Source organism: Lagopus muta, chromosome 4 (assembly GCF_023343835.1).
Source record: "Lagopus muta isolate bLagMut1 chromosome 4, bLagMut1 primary, whole genome shotgun sequence".
NCBI lineage: Eukaryota > Metazoa > Chordata > Aves > Galliformes > Phasianidae > Lagopus > Lagopus muta.
Window position 1 is genome coordinate 47,385,480 of NC_064436.1, and position 12,768 is coordinate 47,398,247.

The following is a 12,768-nucleotide window of genomic DNA, read 5'->3' on the forward strand; positions in this document are numbered from 1 at the left end:
ACAGCCTACTTGGGCAACTTGTTTCAGTGTGTCAGCACCCTCAGTGTGAAAAACTTCCTCCTAATATCTAACCTAAACCTCCCCTGTCTCAGTTCAAAACCATTCCTCCTTGTCCTATTATTATCCACCCTCATAAACAGCCATTCCCCTTCGTGTTTATACACTCCCTTCGAGTTGCAGTGAGGTCTCCCCAAAGATTTCCCTTCTCCAAGCTAAACAAGTCTAGTTCCCTCAACCTTTCTTCATTGGAGAGGTGCTCCAGCCCTCTGATCATCCTCTGGATCTACTCCAAGAGCTCCATGTCCTTCCTGTACTGGGGGCCTCAGGTCTGGATGCAGTACTCCAGATGGGGCTTCATGAGAGCCAAGCAGGGAGGGACAATCGCCTCCCTCTCCCTGCTGGCCTTATTGAACCACACTGGGTTTTCATGGGCCCACTTCCCCAGCCTATCCAGGTCACTCTGGATGGCTTCCCTTCCTTCCAATGTATCAACTGCACTGCTCAGCTTGGTGTCATCTGTGAACTTACTGAGGGTGCACTGACATTGTCTATGTCATTGATGAAGATGCTGAAGAGCACTGGTCCCAAGACCCATCCCCAAGGGACACTGATTCTGACCAGCCTCCACCCTGACACAGAAACAGTAATCTCAACCCTTTGGCTGCATCCAGCCAGCCAATTCCTAATCCCTCAAACAGTCCATCCTTCAAATCCACACCTCTCCAATTCTCTCCAAGAGAGAAAGATGTGGTGAGGGACCATGTCAAAGGCTACACAGCTAGTGCCTGAGGTTCACAATTCTAAAGCAAAAGCAGAGCCTCCCCACTCAAAATATCTTACAAAATTATCAGATATTTTCAAGAGTTTTCCCCACCCTTCATTTGCCACATAGCACCATTATGCATAATGCCTGCATTTACTTCCTTTTCTCCATGTCCCATTCTGAGGTAAGGGCAGTCATTATCTGTCTCTCAGCAATAAAGAACACAAAGAAGATGGAAGCCAGCAAGTTATCATCGCCAACAAGCACTGACCTGGCTGAGAATAGGCATGGTATCTCGTTTACTATATGCTAAGACAAGTCTGAAAAATAAAGTAAGCACTAATTACAGTTGTACAAGATGAAGAAAACCCTTGATGACAGTTGGAAATCTTGTGCTTTGCTTTGACCTAATGCTTGTCTTCCCCAGCCTAACGGGGACACAAGGCTGATGCAAGACCCTGAATTTAATCTCTGAAATTCACTCCTAGTTATTCTATGAAAATTTTAAAATAGCCTTGTCCATGAAGTTTTACTGTTTTCAGGTCATCTTGTTTGGATGTAGATGTGATTCTTTTGTGATAAGCTAGAGCTAAGTCAGTTTACAAAATTAAAAAAAAAAAGAGTGAATGCCATGGTACCTTTGGTGCACAAAATCCCTTTGGGTTTTTGTTTTTGGTAATGCTGGAAGACATTCGTTCCTGCAGCTTCTCTTGTGGCAATAGATAAAAGAAACACTGTTTGCTTTTTTTTTTTTTTTTCCTTTTAGGTGAGTGAGAATGGGCATGCTGCCTGTATCTTGATGTACAGCTTTCCTCAGTCTTGGATGGTATTCACAAATGCATTCTCTGATCCCAATAAATTCAACACAAGATAAACAAAGCCAGCAATGCATTCATTCAGATTATGAATGAATGCTATTCCTGCAAGATACGGAGCCCTTTCTTCAAGCTGCCAAAAGTAAACATTGCCAGAATCAGTGGAAATATAGGATCTTCCTAGCTAAAACTATCCTGATCCTAAGTTCTTTTTTTTTTTATCATTTGCAAGTGAAAGATCATTGTGGCTAACAGTTAGTTAAGAAGAAACACATTCTCCAGACAAAAAAGAAAAAAAATGTGATTGGTATGTACTTGGAATATACTGGGTAGGTATGTTCTTTTTAGACATAAGTTTGTGAACACGTACATTTATTTGACTATGGTCTTGATTTATGGAAGACCAACTCAAGGATATATAATCAAATTGCAGCATTGCCTGTTTAATTGATTGATGGGAAAATAACTTGCTGGAATTTAATAAAACTGAAAGCGTCAAAGGTTTCCAGCATTGTTAATTATCTTGGGAAACTGATCATAAAATATGCAAGGCAACCCTTAGTACTTGATGGTTCCATAGGTATGAGCTGCTTTTTATGCTTTTTAGGTTTTTTTTCCACTTCGTATCTGAAGGCTTCGTGCTTTTTAATTCAGCACAGAGTTTTAACAGATTCATACCCAAAGTCTTATATACTGTGAGAGCTCAGGCTGCTTTAGTGTTGTTTTTTCAATTCACATTGCCTTCTCATGTTCCCCGAAGAAAATATGTATGTGCCTGCTCTATCTCTGAGAATCTGGTTTTGGAGTCCCCAACTGATTCACTGTTCTACTATTCACCGTTCTACCATTCTCAGCAATTTTTTAATAGAAAAAAAATAAGGGTAAAATTGTTATTGTTCTTTATTTATTAAGACATTTGTAAACTTTAAGTTTAATCCTTTGTGAAAGCATTTGAAAATTTGTGTATGTAAAGTTATGACTAATGACGTTATTCAGTCAAAAAAAGCCTCAGAGTAGAAAGTATAGATTGTCTTGTGGCACAAAACTAATTCTGTTTCATAAGTGAACACAGCACTGTATCATCAGTTCGCTATAGGCAAGTGTTACTGTATGTACAGAAGGAATGTGAATATTGCATCTTGAGAGAACTTACTCATGGAAAAAGGTATGGAGAAGTAAGTTTTTCATTGTCATTGCCTTCTGAAAGGGACTTGGTGCTGTGTTGTGTTCTTAGCAAATGCATTCCTTAGAACACTTTTTTTTTAATTAAAAACCATGGTGACAGAGGGCAGTCCTCATGCTGACAGCTTTCTCAGATCAAGGACAACATGCCTTGCAGATTCTGGTGATGAGATTAGCCTGCAATATGGGCTAATGCTTGACAGAAAATGATCATCAGTAGCAATTGTAGTGGGAGGCAGTAGAAGCGGGAGGACTTGAGTAGGAAGATTCAACAACTCAATTTCCAGACAAAGTTAAAAGTCTGTTTAGGGAAAGATCCAAACACGGATGACAATAACATCTTCTCCATGACAATAGTGAGGATTAGCATTGCCCAGCAGCTATTTTTTTATATATTATGGAGACATGGGAATTATAGCTTTGTGGCAAACTGTGCAGAAAACAATTAGTGCTGAATGATAAAAATAATGTAAATCCAAGAAGGTTGGTTGGAATATAATTTTACTTTAAAACTTATCTTCTTCTAATTTGATAAATTGAATCAATTATTAATAACATAGTGACCTGCTGAACTACGCAGCCCATCTAAGGGATTTACTCTCAGAAAGCAATGTTCCAACAGAACAAGCAAACCTTTCAAACTGTGGTTTTTTGGCTGCTTATGAGCTCTTCACTGGAAGCAGGGAAAAGATATATGCTGGGATCTTACTTTGATATGATGTTCAGGGTAAGTTTGGTTATACATCAGATGCTGGAAAGTAGAAATGACTCAATTTTTGAACTGGTTCATGTGCCTGAGTTTATTTATTAATCATAATCTCCTTATAATTTGTTCAGAGAGCTGATCCAACAGAAATTAGTGTGCAGTTGTTTAGTATCAGCACTCATTCAGTGCATATCAGATGAACAGTAGTGCTAGCATGAGGACAGTGGTGGGAGTAGTTGGCTGTACATTTGGGCTAGATTTTCTTAGCTGAGCTATGAAACTGCATCTTAATTATTTTATACACATGTATGCATATACATTGATACAAAACTACTAACAACTTTTAAGCAAACAGCAATATTGGGAGAACTGGACTTTAGATGGTTATAGCTTCTTTGACTTTACAATCATCCTGTGTCATTTCCATTTTGTTTTTTTCTTCCTCTTCTCCCCTGTGCCTGGCATATTTCCTGGTGGTGTGGCTGAACCATTAATGTGATGTTCTAAGACAAGTATGAGGACAAAGAGATAGTTTTGTGCCAATGCCAGCAAGTGAAGTTGTTGAAGATAGGCAGGCATTTGAAGGCTGTATTTTTAAGAACAATGCTGTGCAGGTGATGGTACTAGGGAAGCCCTAGCATGCTTCTATATCTCTAAAAAAGAGGGTGAGGTCAGAACTCAAAAATCAACTAGTCGTATTTCCTAGCAGCTATCTTGCTAACTGGTCTAATTTGGACCACTCCATCCCATTACGAATGCTATGTTAAATTGTCCTCAGTTGTGCTGGTACATGGCAATCCAGCATTTATTTAGCAATATAAACATATCTTCTGTGATTTAGAGAAAATCTGGGAAAAAACACTTGACATATCCCAAGGCATCAATTTAATCACCTCTCATGTTCTCCCTGGTGAGCCAGCCACACAGCTCAGCATGGCATACGCTGGCATACAGACTCCCTTCCTAAAATCTGGGCACGGATGTGAATAAGTCTTGTCCTGCCCTGAGGGCATGAGATCTCAATTCTCCATCTACGAGGAGGATGGGTTCTTTGTGAGGATCCAAGCACAGCCAGGTCCAATTTATGTATGTAGAGAAAGAGGTTGTTGCTCAGCAATTAGTTAATATTCTTGGCATGCAAATGACATTTGCAATCAAACCAGTGAATCTAGCTGAAGTTTGGGATCAGATCATGGAATTTCTTTCAAAGACTTTCTTTCTTCAGTCAAATCAGCTACTGAAAAAAACTGGAATTTTACCAAGTCTGTGCTGAAGCCCTGGGAGTCATAGTATGCATCCTTGAATACTAGGTACCTCTATGCTTAACCAGCAATCCTGCCACACTTAGATCAGTAAGGAGGATATGACCCCAAGAAAATTAAAACATCAGAGTCCTCATTGGTCTTTGGAGACACAGATCTTTAAGATAAAAGCATCTCTAAGCAGTGAAAGTGCTAAAAACGCTGAAACATTATTAAAGTTTGTCTATTGTTTTTTGTTTCTTTTGTAAACCACTTGGATAGCGTTGCACGAAGAAGCTGACTTTGGTTTAACTGTTACATGGCAGAAGGCAGTATTCCTCTGATGTTACTTTAATTACAGCAAAAAGAAAAACAGCAGTAGCAGAAAGAACTTGAGCACTAATTTCAGCAGGTGCATCAGCAGTAATACGAAATTTAATTCTTGCTTATCACTGTTAGCAGGGGGGAGATTGTTCCTTCAGTTCTTTGCAGTGAATCACCAGACTATCACAAATCAGTCTCATAAGTGCTATTTTGTTAGCATGAATTTGGGAGACCAGCAATTTTCTTATGTGCTCTTTACCTCTTCTCTTAAAAATGGTTCTTTCCAGTGGATAGCTGGTGAAATTATCCTATGCTCCCTTGGTCTTACCTGAGGCTTTATTTGTAGGGAGCAATATTTCCCTACATGTACAGTGCAGTGATGTTCAACCACTACATGTCATCAGGAAGACTATAATGGTAGCCATACTAATTCCTGTGCAATAACGAAAGGGGAACAACAAACTTGAGATGACTTTAGAGGTCAGAAGTGTTAATTAGTTTTGCACGTTAAAAGGTTGTTCATTTAGAAGGGATAATTGTTTCTGATTGATAGATGCAAGAAAGACAGTATATTTTCAAAAGTCATTTGCCTTTTTCTTTAGAAGCCAAACACTTATCCCTGGTGAGAAAAAGCACAGAATGTTCACCAGAGCTGAGCATTAAATAATGACGGCATGTTACAGGTTGGTGCAGGCTTTAATAGTAAGTACAACTAAGGCTTGTAATGTTTTGATGGCTTTTCTGTTTCTTTTAAGATCTGGAATTAAAATTTCAGAAGTTTGAAGTAATTTTATGTTTCAAATTCTAGTAGTAAAAAAAGCAAAACAAATCAAAACGCAAATCAAACTAAAATAGACCAACCACCCATCACAATTCTCATGTGAGAAAAACTTTGCTGTCCTTTAGAGTATTCTGGCAAAACTTACAGGCTAGAAAATACTAAAGCAATAGGCCTATATTCTCGCATAGCATTTCCTATGTTAGAGTTGTCTAAAATCTAAAATATTTTAGAATAAACAATGTAATGAGTGTCTTTTTTTTTTTTTTTATATCATTTTGAAAACCTCAAGTCCCTCAAAAGACTGCTAAGCACTGAGATCCACTAAATCAGAAATTTTATCAGAGGTTTCTTTCTTTCTGAGATAAAGCAGTTTTTCTCAAGGCAAGAAATGGCAGCTAATACCAATAATTCCTATGTTCCTGTTTCCTGGTGTTGAAGATAACATCATATTTTAGAGAAAAGAAAAGGCTTATGAGTAGGCCAAGAACAGTGAATGAGCTATAGAGGAATTGCATAGAACAACGGATATTGCAGAAAAAAAGACAATCTCCTGATAATTCAAATGAATTTCCTCTTCTCCCTTCCTTTGTTTCAGCACCCCAATATGTAGGGACTCACACGTAATTATAATGTCACATCACTCAAAAATATTAAAATGAATTTATGGGAAATTTGCTTTTTGATCTCTAGGCTATTGGGCAAAATAAACCAGACTATTCCTTAATAACTTGATACAGCGTTAAAACTATTTTACCTGCAACTCAACTTTCTCTAACTTGTGTAATTAGTGTGATCTTTTCACCAAAAGCAGTGATATCCTTATTTGGTGATACCTATGGGATGGAAATAACTTACATAGCAGGACTGAAATGTGCAGTCCATAACATAAAAGCTCACTGGCAAATTTACCTATTAGATGGAATAACTGTCATCTCTCTTGAAATCAAAGATATAAAAGCTTCCAGCTGGGCCACAGTAGCTAAAGGACTCACTCTACTTAAATGAATGACATTTAAATTTTGATGAAACTAACAAAATTTACCAACATACCACCTCTGAAATAGATATCCTTGTCTTAATGCAATTTAAGACTTATCTTAATTCTTAATTGTTTAAGACTTTATTTGGTTGGATACTCAAATGTAAAACTTACGAATTATGAAATTCTTATTTCTTTTTCTCCTTCCTTAAAAACACTGAATCACAAATGAGCCATAAAAAAATTAGAGGTTGATCAGGAAGTCATATATATATAAGGCCAGAGGAACACAGCAATAACCTCTCTCATCTCTTCCCATTATGATTTTAAAGACTGGTTATTTAACACAGCCTGAACCACCTGATTGATCACCTGAGGAAAGGGCTAAGTCAGCCATGGGAACACAAGTGAAGATGATTCAGCTACTAGATCCCATTTAAGGGCTGACTGGCAGCAGGAAGAATTTCTTTCTGGAGATCCTTTGTCTGTGGAGTCCTTCTTGTGAACCTAGATTTTCAGATAAAGGTAAGCATTCCTTTCCTATTTGTTTCTTTCCCTATTTTCACCATGACAATCTTTCCAGCTGTAACACCAACTGTAACATTTAACACACCCATTCAACATCATTAGGCATATTAAAACTTTATGTAAAATCATAGGCATAGAAGCTTAATTTGATATATTAAATTAACAGGGGATTAGATCTGCTTGAGTTGACTGGGGAGACATTTGCTTTATGTACTAAAACGAATGTTTGTGAAAGTCTTACTTTAAAATGAGAATTTGGGTTAATGGCTCTTTTAAGTGCTATAGTGAACTAGTTCAAAAAAACTACTGCTTACTTTGCAATTGCCTCTGCATAGCATAACTTGTTTTTTCATACAACAGTCTCCCATGTCATGTTGCGTAAGGCATTAGATTTTGCAGTATTTTTCCAAAAATGTTTTGTGTGACTTGTGTACTATGCTTTTTCGGTAATAGAGAGAGGATAATCTCTCCCTGTAGCATGAGAGATCTAGACATAAATGCCTTATTTTATAGCATATGTTAACTTGAAGAAATGCATTGATCAAAAAGATTTGCAGCAATGGGGAACAAAGTTTGTCACTTGTAGGCAGAAGTTTAGAGGTTAAGTTCAGTTAAGCACTTTTTTTTAAAGCAATTTTCTCAGGAATATGAGTGAGATTTAAGGAGAATAAAAGATTTTTTTTCTTTTTTATTCAGATTACATATTTTGGAGATAACCTGTACAACTTTATCCAAGCTGACTTCCCAACTTGTCTTCATGGCAGTAGTCAGGAACTTTCTCATGCTTTTCATCCCCATGTGTACATTCCTTCTATTTCTACATAACAGGATGGAATTCTATAGCTGGTCTGAGGTTTGTTCTCTTGTTATATGGTGACTGACAACTTTCTCTGGCATCATATGATAAAAGCATAGCAACTAATGTGACATCAAGAAAGAGGTGGATCTGAATATATTTGGCAGATAAATATCTGCTCTGTTGTCATGGTTCCATGTTTTTTGTCCATCCATCCTATCTGTGGATAGGATTCAAATGTCAAAGTGACAATAATAAATTCAGAGAGAGGAATCTGATCTCTGAGGTTTGTCCATAAGTATTCCCTTTCCTGATAGGAATATAACATAAGACCTTAAATGACCGAAGGAAGAATTTCTGTATGGGCATAACCCTCTAAAGTGAATTACCATTGACAAAGCTCTGATGATGAAATAAACGTTTCTGTGCATGTAACCCAGTTTCACCAATTTTAGGCTTTTTAAGTGGGATTTATGTCCTTCTGCCTCTGGGCACACCTGTGAAATTAAGCAGTGCAATTAGAGCTACAGGACGCATTCACTGGCGGGTTATTTATAATCAAGATAAAGCTTGGATTCTATGGTGGTTTTCAGATTGTAAAGTCTGTGGATCACTTGCCTAAGGATCTGAGAAATGGAATCATAGAAGTATTTTTATTTTTTTTTAGTAGGTTTAAATTCACCTTGTATCTCCACTGGGAGATCTATAGAGGTCTGTAAATTAAAAAAAGGCTGAAAATAAACTGCACTAGTTTAGTATATAAAAGGAGAGGAAGAAGGATGATAAAAGGATGTATTTCAAAGCATTAGTTGTAAAACTTGTCCTTTATTGGAAACCGAAAAGTATGCAGTTTGGAAAGAGGACGGTTGTGTTTTCATGGGTATCAGAAGACCTCCTGGCCCAACTTTTTTTTTTTTTTTTTTTTTTTAATTGAAGTTTTTGGAGAGAACACAAGGCTGCCTGGAGGATAAGGAAGGGAGAGAAAGGCTGATTGCTGGCCATTGTAGGACCACCTACGGAATAACTGCTGAGATTCAACCTGGTACATGGTAGTTGCAGTATAATTAATTCATTCAAGCCTTGGAGAAGTGCCTTTGTTATTTTTAATCTAAATGAATCCCTTCAACCATTAGGTTACAATGTGGAATTTTGGGAATGTGTTTTTATTTTTTTTTTACTTTTATTTTTTAACATCTTGCACAATTTCTTGAACCCCTAGGTGCATGGCTTCATTGCTGTCGTTTAGTGGAGAATGAAACCTGTTAACCTGGCAGTAGCATTGCCTTGGAGGCGCCTGAACTAAGGTAGAGTTGAGGCTGCTCCCACCGGGCAGAGCAGGGCTCACTCAGCATCCTGCGGTCCCTCTTCTGGTGAACGTATGAACAACTATTTCAGGAGCTGAGGAGACATTCCTTTTGTCTTGTCCTGATACTCTTTGCAAGTTGTTCTGTTTTCTGCATTTCGTCTTCTTGCTACGTGCTTTAGTGAATCGGGATTTAAAAGGCTCTTGATTTAAGATCTCCTTTTAAGAAAGGAAGAGAGGGGGGGAATTCCTGAATATTGAGAATAGCCTTGTCAGATTATCACAGTGTAGGAAATATTTAAATATTAAATACAGTAGAACTACAGTATTCTACCAAGCTAGTATAGACAAACTTTCTAAATGAATTAAATACTTCTGTTCTTCCATACATGTACAAACGTTTTCTCTGTACTAGAAAACATTTGTTCTACACTTTCTTGTTTCAGTGACGTAGAGCTCTATATCCAGGTATCTCTGAACCTCTGTTTTCTACTTTTAGCTTTAGATATCAACATTACTATTTGAATTTCTGGGAGAATTTTCTAATCATATTATGGTCTTCTATTAACCTTTCTCATTTTTCTGTGATGTATTATCTGTTCTTTGCTTGCCAGTGGCTGAAATATTTTTTCCCACTTACTCTTGAGAGGTCTGGGTACAGAAGGGTATGGATTCCATTAACATTAATACTTCAAGCACTTTATTAACTTTTTTCTTTCACTTTACTTTTTGATCCTTTTCCAGATGGAGGTGAACAATGCATATCTGCTTAATCAATCATGGCTTTGTAGTTTCTATATATACACACAAAAAAGCATGTTTCAATCTCTGCGATGGAGAAAGAAAAATCTTAGGGAGTAGTGTGTTAAACAGTTTGTAACAATGTCGGAACTGAAATTCATACTATACAGAAAAACTGTAACAAGTTGTTATACTATTAAAATATTGCCTTAAAAATTCTCTGGCTCTAATAATGCATCCTGCTTGGGAGAAAATCTTAATCTTGACCCACGAAACTTGAATCTCAATTACATTTGATTTATGTAAGCACTTAATTTATCCTTTCTGAGGCACTCAGAACACATACATATATATTTAGAAGATATAAACTGCAGTGTCACTGAATCCATATTGAACGCTAAGGGAAAAATCCTAAACTTATTAAATGAAAGACTGAGCTGTACTCTGTTCCCTATGTGGAGGAAGATAGAATTCATCTCAACCAACTAACAAATTCTGAAAATAAAAAGCCATTGTACATGTAAAAGCTGTAGAGCAGACAAGGTAAGTGTTTAGCACAATAAAAATTCTTACCTAAGACATTTAAATATTTCTTAACCATAACCAGCTGACAGATTGAGGCTGTAGGGTTTATATGTGAGTTGAAATCAATACGCTGATATACAAATATGATAGTCTGCTATGATAGCTGTGCTCAAAAAGTGGACAAATGGTATTTAAGTACTTGTGCAATAGAAGTTATTATTGGCAAAGACTGGCATCAAAAGGTCTTGCCTTTCTGTGAAAACAAGGAAAGATCTTCATTTTCCTTTCCTATTACTTTGTACATATGAATTTGTTCTCTCTCCTCGTGCTTTTGATGTTTTGTGCATTCAAAAAAAAAAAAAGTAGTTATTCACAAGGTCTTAACTTCTCAAGGCCATAAACACTGCATTTTAGACTGTTACCCGTCAAGTCTTTGAACTACCTCCGACTCAACATTAATTTTTCTGGGTTACTCGCCTTGAGTTAATTAGTTCTCTTCACTGTCTGCCCACATTTCTGATTTGTTTTAGAGATTTCCTTACTTGTACAGAAAAAGATTTCTTCTTGCTGCATGCAAGAGAAGTGAAATAATGGCCTGCAATATTCTGCAAGTTTATAAATTCAGGAAGTTGGAAATCATATTGTCATTCTCCACAGGGAAACCTATTATTATTATCACCATTAAGAACTGATTAAATATATGTTGTCCTTGTATGAATATATTATGCTAATAATCTTCCATGATCTTATAATACTTCAGGACAATTCCAAATCCAACAGATGTAGAAGTTCAGCAGTTTTTAGGGGTACTCGCATCAATACATCTAGTATGGTATAATCTGTAGACAAACATGAATTAATAGCACTTAAACTAGGGGTAACTACTGTTATCAGCTGCCACACTTTCACACAACCATCTAAAAACTGCCAGCTTCATTGACCAATTTCTGTAGCTCATATGTATATATGAGCTATATATATTTTAACAGATCCTGAGCTACTTGAAAGCTTTTTTCACATTTCTCTGTACCTCCCAGATAACTGCAAGGTAGAGATGTTTTCACTCAGGTGTAATGTATTCAAATATGGTACAGGTATTTGTATGGAATAATGTCCATGTGTAACAAATCCAGAAGATTTGCCTTGAAATCAGTCTCTGGAAAGATAACAGTAATGGGAAGAGTAATGAGCCTTGTGGGAGTCAAGAACATTAATTTTTAAAGTAGTTATTGAGGTTTTTAACACTACATCTTGGTTTTCTGGATGACTGGAATTTGGTGATGCAAACAACTTGAGGAGGATGTATTAACTATGCACAATTAAGGTTAACATTTAAAATAAAGACAAAAGTGTGTGTTGCGTGTTTTATGAAAGTTCAAATGAAAAACATTCATGACAAATGCATGCGAGCAGAGATTATGTAAATAGCATCAGGATCAATTTACATCTACTCTTTCAGCAAAATAAAATGATGTTGTATCAGTTGAGAAAAGTTAAACAACTTTGCATGTATTATTCACTCCTGTTGAGATGTATGTTTTCAACACTAATGCATTAGAGAAGTGCAAAACTCTTCCCTGCAAGAATATTTTTTCAGTTTTTTTTCAGTGGTAGACTACTGAAGACTCATTTTCATAATGTTCACAGGATGGCATGAAAAGCATAGAGTAACATTTAATTTTGAAATATTCATTTTTCTGTAGTATTTCTGCTGTAATGGAGAATCATCTTGAGACCCATGCCATTTTTTTTTTTTTTCTTAAGATGAAACAGATTGATGGAAAGATCAGGAAACTGAGAATAAAACTGGTTTGAAGAATGAAGGCAGTTGCATAAAATATTTAAAGAAATAATTCTTTATGGTCCCTTTGTGCAACTTATCCAATTTGATTTTTTTTTTTTTTCTGCTAAGAAGGAATTTGAGGAAACCCTTTGTTTTCACCTGAATTAAGGGCAGACCTGCAGCAAGGCAAAAAAAAAACAAAACAAAACAAAAAAAAAATTAATATCCTGAATATGATGATGTGAACCTGTATTAAGCAACACAAACGCAGGAAAACAACCTGTTCTCTGCAATGGAAACT

At 36.6% G+C, this 12,768-nt stretch overlaps 1 long non-coding RNA gene across 1 annotated transcript; it reads left to right on the plus strand.

The window, feature by feature from the left end:
• Positions 1 to 7,158: 7,158 nt before the first annotated feature.
• LOC125692288 (uncharacterized) lies at positions 7,159 to 12,481 on the plus strand. Its single transcript, XR_007376563.1, has 3 exons — positions 7,159 to 7,316; positions 8,016 to 8,172; positions 9,335 to 12,481. It is a non-coding gene; the product is annotated as an uncharacterized LOC125692288 (long non-coding RNA).
• Positions 12,482 to 12,768: the final 287 nt, after the last annotated feature.